This window comes from Sinocyclocheilus anshuiensis, unplaced genomic scaffold, assembly GCF_001515605.1.
Source record: "Sinocyclocheilus anshuiensis isolate Anshui unplaced genomic scaffold, SAMN03320099.WGS_v1.1 scaffold713, whole genome shotgun sequence".
Lineage (NCBI taxonomy): Eukaryota > Metazoa > Chordata > Actinopteri > Cypriniformes > Cyprinidae > Sinocyclocheilus > Sinocyclocheilus anshuiensis.
This window is the reverse complement of record NW_015536486.1, coordinates 103,296-112,420: the sequence shown is the minus strand read 5'-3', so window position 1 is coordinate 112,420 and position 9,125 is coordinate 103,296. Positions and strand designations below refer to the sequence as shown.

The 9,125-nt window shown below is 37.5% G+C and overlaps 1 pseudogene; it reads right to left on the bottom strand.

The window, feature by feature from the left end:
* Positions 1-2,305: 2,305 nt before the first annotated feature.
* Positions 2,306-5,176, bottom strand: LOC107684423 (uncharacterized; annotated as a pseudogene).
* Between the last annotated feature and the right edge of the window lie 3,949 nt (positions 5,177-9,125).

Below are 9,125 nucleotides of genomic sequence, written 5' to 3'. Positions count from 1 at the left end.
TAACTCGGATATTTTGTTGTAAATTTAAAAGTAATGCGTAACTTTACTTGTTACTTGAAAAAAAAATCTGATTACGTAAATTGCAGAGGTGGGAGTAAGTCACGCATGTGCAAGTCACAAGTCTTCAGCTTCAAGTCTCAAGCAAGTCCAAGTCAATTTTTGTGAGAATCAAGCAAGTCAAGTCGTAGCTTGGGTCAAGCAAGTCACTGTCAAGTCATACAAATGTTTGATGATTTAACTGAATTTATATGGAATAAAATCACTGTCAAAAATAATCGTACGTAACTCAAAGCATTTGTGTGTCATTTTAATTTACTCGTGCGTAATTTAAAAGTATTGTATGTAATTCTGTTTTTTGTCGTTGTTGGATTCCAAAATCTACGGCCACGACAGTTTACAGATACGAGATTTTGTGTGTTTGTTACGAGTACAACTCCAAAATGTACGACTATGACAGTTTACAGACACAACGCTTGTTTTCACAACAGCTCTGTTACATGCACGACGTGCGAATTGCGACCACGAAGTGCGGTGTGCGAAACGACTGTCAAAAACACGTCATCATTGTCACAGGCATTACTATCCGAGGGAAGATTAATCGATTCCACGAATCGCCACCATTTTAAACCACTGGCGCCAAAATGGCGGATCAGCAGCCAAGCGCTCACTCATCGTCTCAGGTAAGTGATTTTTTTTCTTTTTCAAATTCGGACATGTTTAAGGGTTAGTTATCACTAATAACAGAGAGGATTAATATTACAGAGATGGTTTAACTATAGTAGGTAAGATTATCTCTTAGTGTACATTTAGGTGTTTAAAGAATTAGAATACAGCTGTTTAGGAGGTCATCACTGCAGCCTGTAGCGTGATGAGATAGGCCTACATAAAAGAATTAGCAATTTTAAGTGTAGACTTACTAACAGCTGTGTACATGCACTGTAATACACAGGTCATGTAATATAAGTGTTCACTGCTTAAGTGGTAAAGTCATATTTCATTGTTCATCAGGTTCCATTAGGTGACATCTTAAACACAGCCCAGAATCTGGTGTCGATGTTGACCAACACCTTAAGTGTCGGACAACAGAAAGTGGGGAACCAGTCCAATATCAGTGGACAGTCAGCACAAGAAAGAAGGTCCAAGTCAAACGGGCAGTCAGTGCAGCAGGAAATGGCTAGGTGTGAGATTCACTGTAATTGTTGTTTTAATAAACTGTTGTGTGTGTGTGTGTGTGTGTACTGGTGGAATATACAGTTTTTACAGTATAAAAAACATTACATCACATATATACAGTAAGTGTGCCTGTGAGTGTTCTCAATGTTCTGAACTGGCTCAAAAATAAAAATGAAATCCTTTTTAGGTCATTTCCTGGATTTTGTAGAAAGGAAGTAAGGGTGTAAAAAAAAACGTTTTGGACCATATAAACGGCCAGAGAAAAGCTTTTTGATGTTTTTTTTCCTTCTTGACCAACAATATGAAAAAACGCCCAAAGGAGAGACAGAATTACAGCTTACACTTGCAGGACTTGGGAGAAGATCATTAACTATAACCGAAAACATGACTCACTCAGAGGTAAGATCGATAATGTTATTTTTATTTTTTTTGTGTTGGGTGAATTTCCTTACTCTGTTTTTTCTCTGCCTTTGATAATTAAGCTATCAGAGGTGCTTGTTAATGCATATCCAAAACTGGCAAAAATCTGCGGAGGATGGTTGCTGCACAAGTGCTCAGGTATGTAGGATTGTTTTGAATTAAAAACATAATGGGAATAGCTATGAAATATGGGGGGGTCATTTGATAATGTTTAAATGTATTTGATGGGGAAAGCATGTTGAAACAGCAACTTTCAGCTTCTCGTTGAGTCACTGTTTATTGGCACAAGTAAAACTGTATCTTTGACAATATTTGTTCAAAGAATTTTCATGTTAAAGAAGCAATACAAAATCATTAACTGTTCTGAATTTATTTACAAATTACTTTTCATACAATTCATTCATTGTGCTGCTTTGTGTTTTTCAAAATATGTATACAATTTGTAAAATAAATGTTTACAATGGTCTCACACAGGTGTTTGTGTATTTTAAAGACGTTGAAAATATTGAACCAAAGATATATAAATATCTCTGCCATAACAGTCAGATGTTGCGAGAGGATTAAAGATGGATTTTACGGTTTCCATCAGAGCAGGAGTGAGTGGCCACTCAATTTCTGGAACATGAACTCCAACATCATCATCTGTCACACTATCAAACGTCTCCCAGTCTGTTCCAAACAGTTCCAAATTCTTAAATGAAATAAAAACAAATTACTTCCTGCATCATGCAAAAGCACAATTTGACCGTATAGGCATAAAAGGCATAAAAAATCAATAAAAAAACAAACCTGAAAATTCTCTTCATCGTCACCAGATGAGTTATCCACAGCTGGTTAGGGGTGAGCCCATTTTCAGACTGTAACGGATGATTGTCCCAGCCTTCAGAAAATGTGTGGAGGTCACGCTTCAGACGTGGGAGGAACACATAATGTGCACAAAACAGATGAAGGGAATCTGACAAGTCCAACAAGCCATCTTCCTCAAGGCTGTGAAGTATTTCTACAGCTGAGTTACGCTGAGCCAGACGTTTCGCCACAGGCGTTCAATTCTAGAGAATACAAAATGTATCGATTAAAAATTATAAATTAAATGATAGTGTGACATCCTAACTTGTTTATTACCTCTGATTATGTACGCTTTTCCCGACAATGTAGCTTCCTCTTCCGGTCCCTTTCACTTGAAACATGGTTTCTGCAATTGCCACATTTTCCACACCTTCATCACCCCGGACCCTAAAATGGAGAGGAGGAGGGAGAGGTTAAATCTGCTTGACTGCCATAATGTTAAGAAAATACAAATAAACATGTTTACTCATCTGTCCCTCCCGAACTAATAACAGAAGTGTCCTTCCAGGGTCAAAATGACTCGAGGGCTAAAAATGACTTCTTTTTTTTTTTGGTCCAGAAATCTTATATTGATCTATTTTAATTTTTTTTTTTTCTAAATATTTTTTGCTTATTTTTATTATATTTACCTTTTATTCTGGATATTTTTATGATAATATAAGCAAATTAAGCATTTTACTTACATTATTTCGCCAAAAAAACAAAAACAAATAAAGACAATTTCAGTCCTGTTTGATCAAAAACCAACAGCTGGCCTTGGAATTGAGTCACTGTGTCTCTGATGCCATCTGGTGGGGAAAAATGACATAAATAGCTTTTTATGGTTACAGCCACTAGAGGGGCCTATAGGATCCTATGGAGATTTTAAACTGAGCTAAACAAGTTAAACATGACAATCCATAAGGAGAAATGAGATAATCTTGAGGCTTCAATTTGGTTGTTTATGGATTCAAATATATATATTGAAACATTACAAAATCCATATTTTGTAAAAAAACAAACAAAAAAAAATAATAAATCATATAATTCTAACTGAATTATAACCTAAACATATGTATATCCATACAATTTCATAAATATGAAATATATATATATTTTTTTTTTTATATAAATATATTTAAAATATAAATATGAAAAAATGCAGTTTTCTTGTAAATTCCATTCATTCCTATGTGGGTCAAAATGACCCGCGAGGGACACTTTTGTTACCTTTTTTATTGCACCCATTTAAACTCCTTGAATCCACTCAGTTTTGTGTGTGTGTGTATTCCCGGTGCAAGTGTGACAAAAGTAAATAAACCTTGGACCGGTACGATCAACACACGATTTTTAGAATTTTTTTGAAAATCAGTTTTGGGTCAAAATGACCCGAGGGACGGATGAGGGTTTTAACTAAATGCAAGGAAGTGAGGAGCAGAAAAACAATTTTCTCCTACTTTGAAGGCCAGCCACGATTTTGTACAGACTGGAGAAAGAATGATAAGGCGGTGCTTGAACGGTTGTTTGTTGCTGGTTCCAAGTACGTGATCTATACCAAAAAAGAATAAATGGAATACATTAAATCAGTGGTTCCCAAACCTGTCCTGGAAGCCCCCCTGCCCTGCACCTTTTGTATGTCTCCCTTATAACACACCTGATTCCACTCATCAGCTCGTTAGTAGAGACTGCAAGAACTAAATTGGGTGTGTCTGATTAGGGAGACATACAAAATGTGCAGGGCAGGGGGTCCTGCATGGATAGGTTTGAGAACCCCTGCATTAAATAATTTAAACAGATAGATAGATAGAATCAGACTGAGGATAGACAGACAGACAGACAGATAGATAGATAGATAGTATCAGACTAAGGATAGACAGACAGATAGATAGATAGAATCAGACTGAGGATAGACAGACAGACAGATAGATAGATAGATAGAATCAGACTGAGGATAGACAGACAGACAGATAGAGAGATGGATAGAATCAGACTGAGGATAGACAGACAGACAGACAGATAGAGAGATGGATAGAATCAGACTGAGAATAGACAGACAGATAGATAGATAGATAAAATCAGACTGAGGATAGACAGACAGACAGACAGATAGATAGATAGAATCAGACTGAGGATAGACAGACAGATAGAGAGATGGATAGAGCTAGATAAAAAGCTGTTTACTTTTCGTGAGAACCCATCTATCCCACCGAATATGATGATGTTGTACCTTCAAAGTAAAACCATGTTAAACGTAATATTGCATAACATTACACTATCATAGGTAAAATATAAGACAATACCTTATGAGCTTGTGATTCGTGTCAATGTGGACTAAGGACAATGGACTTTGAACAAAATATGACCTCCTGACAATACACCCCAGCTGTGTCATCCTTTCCAAAATTCCAGGGTCATCCACTCTGTGCATGGATTCTTTTATGCGGTTCCATTGAACTCTATGTCCGTCTGCTTGCAGGCAGCCTTTTATCATCCTATATCCAGCATTTGGTAGTCTTCTTTTGATGGCCGAAATGGCATTATCCAATTGATTGTCAGATATGGTGCTATACGTAGTTTTCACAGATAAACCCAAGTCACGCATTCGGCGGAAGATTGTTGACTGGCTTACTCCTAAAATATTCGCAATACAAGAAACTGGTAAAGACATCTCAATGAGCCGGGACAGCATTTCCTCGGAAACAAAAAACTTAGGTCGACCTCGTCCACCACCACATTCCCTCTTAAGAACTGGGGCCACCTCTTGACGGTCTCCAAAATATCATTTGGCACATCAAAGATAGTGGAGGCTGATGACAAAATAAACACTTCTTGATTGATAACATACTGAAAATAGTCCAAGTTCAGCTGATGGCCATCTAAAACGGCACTTACTCGTGACCTGAGGCGTTCTAGTAAGTGCGTCATCAGCGGTCCCTGTAAGTCAAATTACTCTGACATTAATATTACTTAGACAAAATCCTCTCTGTTATTAGTGATAACTAACCCTTAAACATGTCCGAATTTGAAAAAGAAAAAAAAAATCACTTACTTGAGACGATGAGTGAGCGCTTGGCTGCTGATCCGCCATTTTGGCGCCAGTGGTTTAAAATGGTGGCGATTCGTGGAATCGATTAATCTTCCCTCGGATAGTAATGCCTGTGACAATGATGACGTGTTTTTGACAGTCGTTTCGCACACCGCACTTCGTGGTCGCAATTCGCACGTCGTGCATGTAACAGAGCTGTTGTGAAAACAAGCGTTGTGTCTGTAAACTGTCATAGTCGTACATTTTGGAGTTGTACTCTAACAAACACACAAAATCTCGTATCTGTAAACTGTCGTGGCCGTAGATTTTGGAATCCAACTCTGACAAAAAACAGAATTACATACAATACTTTTAAATTACGCATGAGTAAATTAAAATGACACACAAATGCTTTGAGTTACGTACGATTATTTTTGACAGTGATTTTATTCCATAAATTTATATATTAAAATAACTTAAAACTAGTTATGGACTATGGGAGTTTTATTTGCAACAAAAAAAAAACTAATTGCAATATGCATTTCTACTCGATAAGTGTCCACATACAGCTGAGTTGTTAATACAATAAAAATCTAAAATAAATAAATACAAATTTTAACTACATAGCCTACGATGTAAATGTAACTGAAATTAGTCCAACATAAAAGCATGAAAAGTATTTAGGTACGTTTCAATATGCCTCAAACATTGAAGAAAACCATGAAAAAGTATTAAACAATTCAAGTAAAATGGTTTCTATGCCACCAAATGGCATTCTTCAAACAAGCATCACCTTTATGGGACATGAACACATCCTTAAGTTAGATCTTTCCTTTTTAACAAAAGAATAACAACAACAAGAAAAAAATATTAATAATTGAATCATCATAATGTACATTATTAATCTCTCTCTGTGTGTGTGTGAGAGAGAGAGAGGTGATTTGAGTGAGTGTGATTTATTAATATTTGTGAGTAAATGTGTGTGCACGTGTATGAGTGTGCATGGTCGTGCTTGCAAGTTTGAGTTTTGTTTTGTTTTGTTTGTTTGTGTATGCATGGTTGGGTTCGCAACTGTATGTTTTTTTTCTTTTATGCATCCCCATAAACTATCCATAGGCTTTTCACTCAAAGTCTAACACTGAAGACCAATTATTAGACACTGTACTGTACACATGCATATGCTAAGTGCTACTGCCAAAAAAAAGCTGACATTTCCTTATAAACAGCGAATAACCATTTACAATGCATTTCACTTGCAAAAAAATAAATTTGACAGTGCTGTATTTTAATGCAGCCAAATTCTCAATAAAACCGTTTTCACTGATATATTTTTCTGTTTCTGTTGTAAGACAACGGGATGAATATGAAATAGAGACTGAAATGCGGCCCATTAAGACTACTAGCTCTCTGTTAGATGTTAATCTGCACAAAAATCCTGATTCATAATCACGACGTCGTCTAATGCAATCAAATACACATTAGATAAAGACAATGGCTGTGCTGTGATTTCGGCTATATTTGCATGTAAAATAGACTTAGAAGTGACAGAATGTCTTGTTTAACCTAAAGCGCTGCTACTCTCAGCCGCTCGATGAACAGAGCAGACGCTGAGAGAGGTGTGTGCGCGCTGGGAAAGCAAAACCTCCCGCTCGTGCGGCATTACCGGCGCGTCTCAGAAACTAAATAAGGTTTGTCCAAAAAGTCGCTAGATTTGTCGCTAGGTGCTTTTTTATTTTTTATTTTTTTTTTTTAAAAGTCGCTAAATCTATCGACAAAGTCGCTAAGTTGGCAACACTGCGCACCAGGGCCGTGCACAGACATTTTGAGGGGCAGTGGCCCAAACCAAAAAAGGGGCACTAGGGGGGAGGGTGCTTGTTAATGATCCAGTTGTTACAAATATACAATTAAAAGAGAAGACAGCGCACTCTGTAATAATTTCAGACTTTACTGTAGATGTTGTGATAAGAGTGGGCTCTCCCTCACTCTCTGAGCCTGCTTCTGGGTCATCGTCAATGGAAGTAGGGGAGAGTGGGGTAAGTTGAGCCAGTGGGTAAGTTTACCCACCTCCTGTATCTTGGCAACTGTAAGAATCCACCCTATTCTGGAAATCCCATACTTTCAATTATTCGTTCATTAGGGACCAGGTATCGCCCAGGAATTGCACTCGGCCGATAGTGAACCCACGGGCACAAACTCGTCAGTTCTGAACTTACTCGGAGGATGCAGAGTGGGTATAATACCTTTAAGTGAGCTACACCCTGCATGCTCATAACAAAAAGTGTATTTGTCCCTATAACCAACGAGAGCTACACCGTGATTAAGCCTGCGACAGTCAGAAATCAGAAGCCCCTCATGGTGTTCCCCATGGTTCTTCCATTGGTGCTTCAGTATGAGCCGTCCTGAACGCAGATTTGCGGAAATACCACTATACATTAATCTACTTACATAAAAGACCTTTTGGTTTGTTAGGGTCTCGTAACCCAAAAGGTCACACACCAAGTTTTGGGGATGAAAACAAATGGTTATCAAAGATCTTTATTGGGGCATCTCCCACATCAGAAGAACAGGTTTTGTTTAGTTTATTCTTGCCTGTTCTGTTGATGCGAGAGTGAAACCACCTAACCAGTCGCACCTGAAGTATTTACATTGACCACACATAGAAACAATAGATTTGTGAAATTTGCATGACTGACTGAGACCTGAGGGGAAGGAGAGGGTGTGAGGAGTCAGGAACTCAGCATGGGGGGGGGATGAGATGAGATTGGGCCAGCTGTTGTTCTGTGCGTTTTCTCGTAGATCCTATCTTCAGATTAGTGAGTTTTGTTATTTTATTACAGGATAGGAATCTTGAATTCAGTTTTGGTAAAATCCATCCTTTCACAACTGTACACTTTTACTGTTATGTGACCATGTATTTTGGAACCACTCATCATTTCTGCCAGACTGTGATAAGGAGAAACACATGGGGTGAATGGAAGGCACCCATTTACTTTAAAAACGGTTTTTGGCTTGTCAGAGTAAAATTTTAGCATAACAGATGTAATGGTTGGTACATCAAAGCAAATTTATCCAGGTCTACAACTATTTGTGATACATATAGGTGATTTAGCAACATATAAAACCATTTAGTTAAATATTAGCCTGAACTGGTAAGCTACAGTAGCTATTTTTTTCCAAAATGGCAGCTTTGGGGCAAAGTGAGCCAAATGCTGTGGGGTAAATTGAGTCAGCATTTTAACTTACCCCACCATAAGGCACTGTAGTTAAGTTAAATCTCTGAATTATAAACTGGTGTTTTAATGTGATATTACTGGTTTAGTTGATCATATATACATGTTATTTGTAGTTTATTTGATAGGGACAGTGTACAAGTGCACCAAATCCTTCTCTGATAAGAAGCAGAAAATGCTTTTCATCACATTATAATCAGATATATCTTTCCACCTGTAGTCCCTAACGGCCAACAAACTCTCGGCTTAGTCTGTTTTTAGGAAGGCTACAACTTTGGTGTTCAACATGTTGTTAAAGTTAACTTTATGAAAAGAAATATGACTGTTTGTAAAAGGAAATTATTAAATTAGTTTTTAAATTGTTATTTATTTCACATGGGTTTGAATCAGATTTGGTCAGATGGTCATTTTACACCCAGATGGTGCATCTTACCCACTGACTCGACTCGGGT